The following is a 12,108-nucleotide window of genomic DNA, read 5'->3' as shown; positions in this document are numbered from 1 at the left end:
AACCTAATCATCTGAATCAACTAATTAACTCTAAACACCTTTAAAAGATTCTTGAGGCTTTTAAAAACTCCCAGCTGGTTCATTACTCAAAACCGCAATCATGGGTAAGACTGCCGACCTGACTGCTGTCCAGAAGGCAATAATTGACACCCTCAAGCGAGAGGGTAAGACACAAAGAATTTTCTGAACGAATAGGCTGTTCCCAGAGTGCTGTATCAAGGCACCTCAGTGGGAAGTCTGTGGGAAGGAAAAAGTGTGGCAAAAAAAAAGCTGCACAACGAGAAGAGGTGAGCGGACCCTGAGGAAGATTGTGGAGAAGTACCGATTCCAGACCTTGGGGGACCTGCGGAAGCAGTGGACTGAGTCTGGAGTAGAAACATTCAGAGCCACCGTGCACAGGCGTGTGCAGGAAATGGGCTACAGGTGCCGCATTCCCCAGGTCAAGCCACTTTTGGGCTACAGAGAAGCAGCACTGGACTGTTGCTCAGTGGTCCAAAGTACTTTTTTCGAATGAAAGCAAATTTTGTATGTCATTCGGAAATCAAGGTGCCAGAGTCTGGAGGGAGACTGGGGAGAAGGAAATGCCAAAATGCCTGAAGTCAAGTGTCAGGTGCCCACAGTCAGTGATGGTCTGGGGTGCCATGCCGACTGTTTTATCAAGGGCAGGGTCAATGCAATCAGGCCATCCTTAAAAATATTCTTGTTTGCCGTAACCCGACCGACTTGCCGGTTGTAAATTTGCTTTAAGACCGACCAAATTCTTTTTTTACTCTTCAAACAACTAATACTAAAGTAATAAAATAATATGAATTATATTTTAGTAAGTATTATACATATATAAATTGCCTAGGCCTACATACAAACGAAGGCTACGATCTTTCTTTTATAGAAAAACCTGTGACGTCATCTATGTTTACACTATGGTTAACGGATGTCACACATGGCCTGTGCGTTCGTTTCGGCTCATACCCATTCACTGTAACAGACTATTAAAGCCCTATCGGAGATTTTGCCGCATTTTGTGACGGGAGTCAGGACCATGGACACGTTACACACACCAGGCAAGTGCACTGCAGAGGGGCTTTGAGCCCCTACCCTTTTTGAAAATTAATCAAAAGTGCCCCTCTCAACATTCATTGTGGCCAATAAAACAGAATTAGAATTATAATTATAATTAATATAACAACGTGTACAAAACAGTAACAAATGGCGGAAAAGCCGTTTGAAATGTCAGTCTGAAATGTCGTTGTCATAGCGTGTTGCTATGGGTAGCGTGTGTTTTGCTCGACTACGCGCAGCGTGTGGTGGGAGTCAGTGGTGGAGGAAGTACTGAATCTCAGTACTTAAGTAAAAGTAGAAGTAAACAGAAATACATTTACTTTAGTAAAAGTAGAAGTACTACAATGACAACCCTACTTAAGTAAAGTAAAAAGTACCTGATTTTAAATGTACTTTAAGTATTAAAAGTAAAAGTCCTTGCATAAAAATGTATTCTCTTAATGTCTAATTCTAATAATTAAAAAGAAGAAAACAGTATCAGCGGTGGCATTTTAATATAGTTAGTTTTGGGTTAATGTAATTGTTCTTACCATCTGTTGCCTAGTTTACATTCTGACTTACAATTCTAATTATCTGCAAAGTTAAATGTCATTTTTCTGAAGCAACATTCTCATCAGCTTTGATGTATTTAAATCGTCATATTTATGATATTTTTACCTTTTATAAAGGACATTTTCCCCTAATCTTATTAAATATAGGCTTAGCTTCAGCTTTCCCTTTATATTCTTGAATTTGATTAATAAATTAAATTAGAATAAGATACAATAGGGTTGTTACCAATCAAATAATTAACACTAAAAAATTACAACTGCACTAAATAATGCTATGAGATTGTTTTAAAGGGGGGGTGAAATGCTGTTTCATGCATACTGAGCTTTTTACACCTTTAAAGACTTGGATTCCCATCCTAAACATAGACAAAGTTTCAAAAACTAATGTTGGACGTTTGATGGAGTATTTCTGTGTTAAAAATACTCCTTCCGGTTTCTCACAAGTTTCGGCGAGTTTTTTTCGAGTATGGGTCTACTTGACGTTAAATAGAGCGGAAGGTCCTTGTATGGGCTGTACGGGCTCTTCTCCCGGAAGGGTGCGCGCGCGTGTGACTAGAGGGAGAGAGAGGAAATGCACGCTGTAAACAGTCTCTCAGGTGCAGATCCAGTCGTCCGTGAACACTTATGTCGCGCCGCGCTCCACTTTATTCCTATGGGTGACGTCGAGCGACTTCAACGCTTCAGCACAGCATTCCGGGAAGGCAGCGCTGCATTTGAACCGATTTGAACACAGAAATGACGGGAAGCTTCAAGGCATCGCTTCAGTCGCGTTGCAAAGTGGATTTCCACGGTCACTGCTGTCACAGGACTTCACCAAATCATACCAAAGAAGTGTGTTTTTGACAGAGCGGTCCTGCTTTGGAAGATGCCGGTGAGTAAATCAACTTCAAATGTCTCTGCTATTGGCTACCATCGCATGAGTAAACATCAGTAAACGACACGATCGCGTGCTTCGTCATTCAAATGCGCTAACGGTTACTCCATTGTTGTTCTGTATAACGTTACACTATTCTGACTCTGATGTGCAAAACCGTTTTGCTTGCTACCTCTAAGGTCTAGTCACATACAATAGTCCATAAACCGAATCATGTCCTCATAAACTGCACACAAAGGCCCCTAAATACAGTACATACCACAGAGACGGACATCCTGATGTTGCCGTTTCTCCTGTTCAATTTATTTCAGCCTCAGATTTGATTGTGGATCATTATCTGTATTAGCTGAGATAGATGGGTTTCTCCACGCTTGAGGACGTCACCGCTTTGCGCGCTTGTCATTCTTTAGCCCCGCCCACACGATACGCCTCCAGGCGCTCGGTTTTTTCCGGAAAGACTCGGTACAGCCCATATTTCTTTTATAAATATGATAAAACTAAAGACTTTTCGGAGATATGAAGGATGCAATACTACTCTATAGGTACTCAAGATTGACATGAGATTGACTGAAACTGAGTGTTTCACCCCCCCTTTAACTAAAAAAAGTTAACTAAACCACCAGTAGATGGCGGCAGGCGAATCCTTATGAGAGAGTCAGTGAGTCGATTCGTTCAAACGGCTGATTCGTTCATAAATGAGGCAGTCATTTATGAATAGGGCATTGAATCTTTGATTCAGTAACGCGCTGTTGCTGTGCAATACGTTATGGTTCGGATGTGGAAATCTGATCTTGGAAATAGAAAAAAAGCAATAACGCAATCAATAAAATGTAAGTGACTTGATGTTAATTAATTGTTTATGGAACTGTCAAATGAAATCAGTGTCACATTTTCGGTCGTGAAACTACACTGGTCGTGTCATGTGATTTTTTTTAACTGTTATAAAATATAAAAACTAAACATTTTGAATTTTTAATATAGTATGTTACCTCAGTTTCTTCGTGTGAGCGGGGCTGATTTGTTTCCATTTCAACAGCGCAACCGCCAACAGCGCAACCCTCAAATTCATTAGCCTATATAACGTACATTATATATTATTATCCGGGCAAGCCTTAATCTCGAGCCCTGAAACTGATCAGAAAATGTAACGAAAATGTAACGAAACGTTGTAGAAATGTAGCGGAGTAGAAAGTATAATAATTGCTGCAAAATGTAACGAAATAAAAGTAAAAAGTATGCACTATTTATTCTACTTAAGTAAAGTACAGATATGTGAAAAATGTACTTAAGTAAAGTAACAAATAGGGATGGGTACCGAAACCCGGTATTAAACGGGCCCCGGGGCTGAATTTTGAAAGACCGGTGTATCGATAAGCTCGGACGTTATCGGTTCTGCTGTCGGTACTTTTGAAAATACACGTGACGTGACGAGAGAGAGAGAGAGAGAGAGAGAGAGAGAGAGAGAGAGAGCGCAAAACGACAGCCCACGGAGGACAGAACTAAACATTCAAATATAGCCTAGTTCACTTTACACTAGATTGTGATAATGTGAATTTATTTTAGATTTTGGCTTCTTTGGCAAAGATTATAATTTTGATATTTATATCTAGCGCAACTTAATTCCCCTTTGCAGCAGTTGCCATACGCTGTCCTTTCTCCATATAACTCAAACGTAATGACAGAATCAGCACGATCGGTGATTGTTGTAAAATACAGTCTAGCTACTGTTGGTAAATTGTGGGACGCGTTTAATAATAAAAAGAGCGATTAAAAGCACAAAAATGTGTGCAAGAGATTGTTCCCAAGTCAGCGCGCGCTCTGAAACAGCCTCAACGAGACTAGCAAATTACACTTTCGGTTTCACACTCGCGTCTCGATCAAATGTACACAAACACCTTTTCAAAATGACCGGCTTGGAGAGTCTCTTAAACACAGTTTGTGTCTAAAATGAACGTAGTTATTATGGATAGTCAGGAGAAAGTGTAGTGCATCTGCCTATTATCAGTCCCCTATAGATCTGCACGTCTGTCTTAAAGACGCAGCGGTGTAAATAAACATGCTGACGAATTACTGCGAATTAAACAACCAAATGCAAAGATAAAATCACTCTCAGCTCTTGAATGAATAACTTCAGCTTTAATAAGCATTCATTTATCCTATCTATGATAAACTATGCAGTGTTATTTTACATTTGATTAGCCTACTAGAATTCTTCCTGAAATTAAAGCACTGTGCAGGCCTATATAATGTGTATCTTTGTTAATTGTGTGTGTGTATATATATATATATATATATATATATATATATATATATATATATATATATATATATATATATATATATATATATATATATATATATAATAAAAATCTCAAAAAGTACCGATAAGAATACCGTTAAAGTACCGGACCGATAAGCAGTATCGTTAAGAGTAGTAATACCGTTAAAACCTTAACGATACCCATCCCTAGTAACAAAGTATTTGTACTTCGTTACATTCCACCACTGGTGGGAGTGGCGGCACTGGTTGTAACTTGAAAAATAATGCTTTATGTATGGTTCTGTCGATGGATACACGTGCTGGTTCTTCAGTGATAGGCTACACTACAACAATGATGATAATAGAAAAACGCGGGCAAAACGGTCTATCTTTGCAAACTGCGTTCAATGCATGCGAGTGCTGCCGTATGACCAGTCATTTTTGCCATCATCACCCGGGATATTCACCAGAAGACGCGAATGAGAACTATGCAGTGTGATCTGTCTCTGTGCGCTCGTCCAAAAGGACGCGGACGTCTCACAGCGCGCAAATAGTGAGTTCTCTTTCAAGTCTTGCTCTTAAACGGACAAACTCACACAAAAAGTATGTCAACATGTCGATCTTGATGAGTATCCAAGCAGACATAGCCTGTATATGCCTTAAGTGAACTTAATACAGTCGAGAAAGACGATGCATATCCCTGTATTAGGTTTTAAAGGGGCAGTAGCCTTTACTGCTGTCTGTTTTCTGTCAAACAAAAGATAAGGACATCACTCACTGCTCTTGATTGAATAGCTTTTGTAAGTTAAATAAGGATTAATTTTTAATTTAAACAGTTAAATGTGCAGTTATTTTACATTTGATTAATTTATTCAATTTCTCTACCTAAAAACTAATTTAAGACCTACCTGAAAAATCTGAAAAGCATTGTTTATTTTATTAGTATCTTTGCTCAATAGTATTTATTTGTGCTGCTGCTTGTATTTAAGTTTTTTGTTCTTATTTTCTTTATTTTTATTTGACAGTAGTTCTTTCTTTCCCTGAGCATGGCAAATACCAAACCGTACTGAAACCGTGAACCTAAAACCGTGATACAAACCAAACTGTGAGCAATCTGTACTGTTACACCCCTAGCATAATATATAGGGGTGCCACAAAATTAGAAAATTTTCAAAGGATGCCATGACTGAAAAAAGGTTGGGAAACACTGATTTAGTGAATGGCTGTGGCTCGACGATAGGAAAAACAATCCAAACAATCACGATTTTTAAACATTTCATCATTAACGTTAATCAAAGTTATTATTCTAAATGTAGGCTGTCAAGAAGGAGGAAAGAGGAGCAGTGTCTCTTCAAAAAAACTGAAAGACAATACATAATATTACAAAAATAAAATAAAGTCTGAAAAAAATGGTCTGCTAATGTCTGTGATGTTTGTTTACTGTAATTTCCAGTAAAGAGTAGGTTATAGCTACTTAATTGAATTCATAAAAACAACTTTTTGCTTTTTAATATTCAAATACACTAGTCTATATCACAGATTCGTTGGTCTAGCAACAAGTGCAAGCCACTTTAGAGACACAGATAGTTGCGTGTTCTGAGTTAACACAATCGAGCTTAAAAAATACGGAACATATCATGGGAAAATACTAAAACGGGAAGACAGCGGAAAAGAGCTAAAATACGTGAGAAACCCAGAAAAAAGGGAGTGAATGCACCTGAAATTTATGCAATAAACATGTTTTTGACAAATATTTCAATTTGTCTATATAGCCTGCAATTAGCTATGCGCCCGAAGGCACGGCTTGAAGACCCAGTCAGTGACGTCACAATATGCTAATTTGTTTAAATTCATAACTACGTAATCACCAAAAATTTACTTTTTTTTTTACATTAAAATTTGAACAAAAAAAATAGACCTACCTACCGACCCTTTTTTTTTTTTTTACTGCAAACCAAAATAGTTTTAAGGATGACCTCAGGAGATTTTGGAGCACTTCATGCTTCCATCAGCTGAAAAGCTTTATGGAGATGAAGATTTCATTTTTCAGCACGACCTGGCACCTGCTCACAGTGCCAAAACCACTGGTAAATGGTTTACGGACCATGGTATTACTGTGCTCAATTGGCCTGCCAACTCTCCTGACCTGAACCCCATAGAGAATCTGTGGGATATTGTGAAGAGAAAGTTGAGACGCAAGACCCAACACTCTGGATGAGCTTAAGGCCACTATCGCAGCATCCTGGGCCTCCATAACACCTCAGCAGTGACACAGGCTGGTTGCCTCCATGCCACACCGGATTGAAGCTGTCATTTCTGCAAAAAGATTCCCGACCAAGTATTGAGTGCATAACTGAACATAATTATTTGAAGGTTGACTTTTTTTTTATATTAAAAACACTTTCTTTTATTGGTCGGATGAAATATGCTAATTTTTTGAGAATCTATTTTGGGTTTTCATGAGCTGTATGCCAAAATCATCAGTATTAAAACAATAAAAGACCTGAAATATTTCAGGTGGTGTGAAATGAATCGAAAGTGTGCAAAAAAATAAAAGTTTTATCACAATAGCTTTATCACAATAACTATCACAATATGCACATTTTTTGAGAAGGACCTGTATATATATATTATTTACAAAACCAAGGATAACGTATATCCTGCCAGCTGATGCAAAGAGGTGAATTTATTTGTACACAGAAAAACCCTGTCTAAGCTCTAAACCACGGCATGTTTCATGATAAAAAAAACGTGACTTTACAGTCCGGAAAATATGGTAGGATAGCCCCGGGCACTTTGCTGGTCTAAAGCCGCTGGTCTACACAGAAAAACCCTGCCTATAAGCTCTGCCCCGTTACAGGTTGTGTCGAGCCATTCGTTAGTCTGGTTGTTTGATTAATAAAACATGTAATGTAGCTGCAATAGACGCGGATATAAAATGTGCACATAGCACGGGAATTAAAGATCATATTTATATTAATTTTGTTCAGAGCGGTGTAAGATAACAACCTGCATTTTTTAAAATCTTTATTTTGTTTATTAGTTTAGATTGCGTAGCCCGTTTCGTTTGCAAGCCGTTGTGAGCAGCCTGTCAAAAATGCCTTTATACTGTGGTGGTGATAGTAAACATTTAAACTAACACTGTGATATGCTTGAAGTGTTTTATATCTATGAATTTTATTATAGGCAAGACAAGTCAAGTTGACTTGAGAGGATAAAGTGTTGGGTTAAAGGGTTAGTTCATTAATGTCATTAATGACCCTAATGTTGTTCCACACCCAAAAGACCTCCGTTCATCTTCGGAACACAGTTTAAGATATTTTATATTTAGTCCAAGAGCGCGCTTCATACTGTCGTCTGCTCTGGCTCTAACCTCGAGTGTTTTAGCCGGTTTACTTTTTGCAAGCCTTGTGAACGCGCAAACGCTGCGACCTCGCGCCTAATTTTTTTATTGGTTTATTAAGTACAAACAGGAGAGTTATGAAAAATTGAGTGCGAGGGATATGTTCACTTCACACAAAAACATTTTGGAATGAGACAGCTAACTGTAGTAGTGTTTAGTCCACTGTCTATAATAGCCTAATTTAGAGATCACTAATTTAGAGATTTTCTTTTTTTAACCGACAACCAACAACTTTGATCGGTTAACGTTGACGGTCAACCATGGGTCAAACGGTCATCGGTTAACATCCCTAAAACAGAGAGAGAAAATGTAATAAGACAATTTCAGAGGTGTAAATTTGAACATGTTTATTTTAATTTCCATCAATTCCATATGGCTCGATTAATCCTGTAATATATGTATAGTACAGGACTTTTTTTTTTACATTGCCAACCTGTAAATTCATTTGAGAGCAAGTAATAAACACAAAAAAGGATTGTTTAAAGTTGCGTATTGTGCTTTTTTCATTTACCACTATTTGTTTAATAATTTTTATGGAACCGGAATCGGAACCGGAATCGTTAGGCGGAATCGGAACCGGAACATTTCTCACGATTACCAACCCTACTGATGTCACATATGGACTACTTTGATGATGTTTTTATTCCCTTTCTGGACATGGACAGTAAAGTGTGCATACACTTGGATATGCTCTCAGACTAAACTAAATCTTAAACTGTGTTCTGAAGATGAATGGCGGTCTTATGGGTGTGTAACAACATTAGGGTGAGTCATTAATGACAAATTTCATTTTTGGGTGAACTAACCCTTAACTTACTGTCGGCCGCAGTCGATAAATTACAAAAATTGCAAAAAAAAAAAAAATCTAAATTAACTTAATAAAAAAAATGAAACGAAATATAACTACGTTGACATTAAATACAAAGCTGAAATATTGTTATGGCTGTAACAGTGTGTAATAGAAGAAAAAAAAAGGGGAAAAAACGGTCTCCGGACACAGGAGTATTTACGCGTCATGTTATCATAAAAGTCCTATTAATTTTAAATATTGTGCTATCACCAATACTGGTATATTGCATCACCCTAAATTAACATGTCGATATTTCATGCTTTGAATATGAAGGTTATCGCAAATACTAGTATATTGCGACACTTCTAAATTCAAGCATTCAACCAAATGACAAGAGTACTGTGTACTTTTAGGACATCCTCAGACCTCAGTCATATGATGAAAAGGTGTCATGCCTCAGACTAAAAGGCTTCAGTCATTAGACTAAATGGCATTGTGTCTCAGACTGAAAGGCTTCTGAAAAACAACCTTAGGTAGATGTTAGGTCTCGTACAATTAGGCATCAGACGAAAAAGCCTCAGTCTAAAAGACATCAGACGTTAAGGCATCGGACTAAAAGGCATCAGACGTTGAGGCAATGGACGAAAAGGACTCAGACATAAAGGCATCAGTCGGACGAAACGCACTCAGAATGAATGTTTGAAATTGCACCGCCTCAATATGATGTCACATACACGGTTTTATACTGCTGAGATTTTGTAAATTTTTATTATGCGCTAGTTTTATTTAAAAATGTAAACTTTTGCTAAATAACACACTGCAACTAGTTCACTTCTTGGCAAACTATGGTGAAGGGAAAGACACCTTTTGAGACTATGTTGTTATAAGCACAGCGCTGCTTTGTTTACAGAGGTTACCAGGGAAAATCCTTTATTTCTGCTGAACAGTGTAAAACTAAGAATAATATAAAGTAAGTACAGCTTAGTTTTGGTCCCTCTCGGTCTTCTCTCTCTCTCTCTCTCTCTCTCTCTCTCTCTCTCTCTGCTATTTAATTATTTTTTAAAGAATGATTTGAAACAATATGTCAAATTGTTCTCTAATATCTACATAGAGGGTATGTGGCTTATTTAAGGGCAAAAATTGTCCAGATACAGTTTTACAGGTCCATTTACAACCCTGTAAATTGTCCCTAGGATGTAATGCTCTGTTTTTGCCTTATTTGGAAGGGTAATGAATATTAACTTTGAGCTCTGCTCTGATTAGCTTATTTCAGCAGCTCACAGCACTTTAGTGAAGCGGCTTGTGAATCCTGACCGCTCTGACAGAACACAGACCGGCTAAATGAAACTGTAGCTCAACCAGTAGAGTGTGGCGCTAGCAACAACAAGGTTATGGGTTCGATTCCCAGGGAAAGCAAGAACTGACAATAAATGTAAAATGTGAACCTTGAAAGCAATGTAAGTCGCTTTGGATAAAAGCGTCAGCCAAATGCATAAATGTAAATGTAAATGTAAACTTTAAGCAAAAACATCTCAAATGGAGATCGATAAAATGCAGCTTACTTGTTTATTGGTGTTTTCAGATCATCTGCGTGTGAGAAAGAGCTCGCGTTTCAGTAATTAAATCCCTGAAAATCACAGTCTTTCTATGAAAAGAAACCCTTATACTCTCGGGTTTTTTACCTAAACATGTCCAATCTGGCAACCATATGCATGCTAGCTCTCTCTCGTGCACGGACGATCTGAAAACACCAATAAACTGCATTTTAGAGAGCTGCATTTTATCAATTTCCATTGACTATCGTTTGAACTTATATGGTGGAAAAGGTGACGTTTGCTAGAAGGATCGCGGGAACGATCTGTAAGCAAAGTATCTACGGTTGTATTTTATAATACAAAATAATATTAACCTTTGTCATTAGACACACTATTTAGTTTTGTATGGTACTTGGAGTTTCCTATTGTTACTGTACTAGCATCTTGCATCATCTAGACAATGCAGTCTCTCTAAGAAACTTTCAATTTAATCAGAAATTGTTTAAACAGCTAGTCAATCAGTGGATAAATTACTTACTGCTTGCAGGAATATAGTTGCCCCTTTCTTCAGTTTAAGACGCTGAGTGAAACTTGTTTAAAATGGGCCGAACAAACGAACGATTTGTTGTGGTATCCGATTATAATAAACCTCAACCATGTGTCATGAGAGCTGTTTTTGCTATCTTCGAGTGTCTTGTCTACCATCAATAGATTCGGCTTGTTTGGACTATGCAAATGTTGGGGGCGTGCATATAAATGATCCCCAAAGCTTACATCACGGTTGGGTTTATGTTGAGAAGCACTTTTTTTCCATTGAGTGTTTAATTTACGAGATTTACATAAGTAGTAGGAGGCAATGGTGTTTGAGACTCACAGTATGTGATATTTATGTACTGAACTCTTATTATTTCACTATGGCAAGGTTAATTCAATTTTTCATTCTAGGGCACCTTTAATTCTTGAATAACAATTAGAACACAAAGAACATTGCCATGGGATTATAGGCTACACAAATGAATACCATCAATAAAGACGCTAGATTCTACATAATTAACACACACATTGACAGTTTTTTTCTTTTTCATGTTTAATATTTAAAGCTGCTGCTTTAAAGATCTACGGTATAAAGTACTAGCCTATATAAGTAAACATGACATAATAGACTAAAACACACAATTGCAGATATTGTGTGCACATTTATAGAAACACTGCTTTGTAGCAGCGTGGACGTTGTCAGACTCAGGATGTTCACTATGTTGCCCTGCAAAAGTATTTCAAATTTTGTTTTACACCTTAGTAAAGAAGAAAAACTTTACAGTGAATGCATTGCAGGGCCTTAAGTCCTTTTCGTCTGATCGATGCCTTTATGTCTGAGGCTGTTTCGCCCGATGCCTTTTAGTCCGAGTCCTTTTCATCTGATGCATTTTAGTCCGAGGCTGTTTTGTTCGATGCCTTTATGTCTGACTCCTTTTCTTCTGATGCCTTTTACATCCAATGCTTAATTGTACGAGACCTGACACCTGAGGTTGTTTGTCCTGAGACCTGAAAGCCTTTCAGAGTTTCAATGCCATTTTGTCTCATGACTGAAGCCAGTCTGAGGCATGACACCTTTTCATCATATGACTGAGGTCTGAAG

The 12,108-nt window shown here is 37.8% G+C and overlaps 1 protein-coding gene across 2 annotated transcripts in view; it reads right to left on the bottom strand.

Annotated features, from left to right (window-relative positions):
* Positions 1-12,108, bottom strand: part of rev3l (REV3 like, DNA directed polymerase zeta catalytic subunit) — a 204,124-nt gene that overhangs the window by 6,511 nt on the left and 185,505 nt on the right. The gene's annotated exons all lie outside the window — the stretch shown is intronic.

This window comes from Pseudorasbora parva, chromosome 15, assembly GCF_024679245.1.
Source record: "Pseudorasbora parva isolate DD20220531a chromosome 15, ASM2467924v1, whole genome shotgun sequence".
NCBI lineage: Eukaryota > Metazoa > Chordata > Actinopteri > Cypriniformes > Gobionidae > Pseudorasbora > Pseudorasbora parva.
The sequence above is the reverse complement of the archived record's forward strand: the minus strand, read 5'-3'. Positions and strand labels throughout refer to the sequence as shown.